Consider the following 553-nt stretch of genomic DNA (forward strand, 5'->3'; position numbering starts at 1 on the left):
TTCGGTAACGGTTTTCATTAAAAGTTCGAATTTTGACAGAGTGTCATGTAAAAATCAACGTTTTAGAGATACTAGATAATCTAGGGACCCTTAAGCCCAAAAGAGGGTGTGGTTTGCCCTGTGGTTAGTCCCTTTACAATTCTGTGACATGAAGCCTTTTTTACGATTCAATATACCATTTTGTCTATTTCACGTTGTTTTCGCCAAGAAATGCCCCATAGCGCCGAAACGGTACAAGATAGAGCAAAACGGACGAAATGTTTGCCCACTCTACTTTACGCTCTACTTTCACGAGTTATCCCTTAGGAACCCATAAAAAATTATTTGTACAAAATACATTTTGCGACCTGCGGTTTTAGATTTATTTTTTAAAGCCAATTTTTGAGCTAGAATGCCCATCTTCGAACTCGATCTGCCTTTCTGTGATACAAAACTACCCTAAAATTCCCAGATCGCTATCTCAATTGATTCTCTAGTTAGCTGAGCGATTAGCGAAGCCCATTACTCCACTGACCGGAAAAGTTTCATTCTGTTTGTCTGTCTGTCTGTCTGT

This window comes from Frankliniella occidentalis, unplaced genomic scaffold, assembly GCF_000697945.3.
Source record: "Frankliniella occidentalis isolate FOCC.00 unplaced genomic scaffold, Focc_3.1 Scaffold57, whole genome shotgun sequence".
NCBI classification, from domain to species: Eukaryota; Metazoa; Arthropoda; class Insecta; order Thysanoptera; family Thripidae; genus Frankliniella; species Frankliniella occidentalis.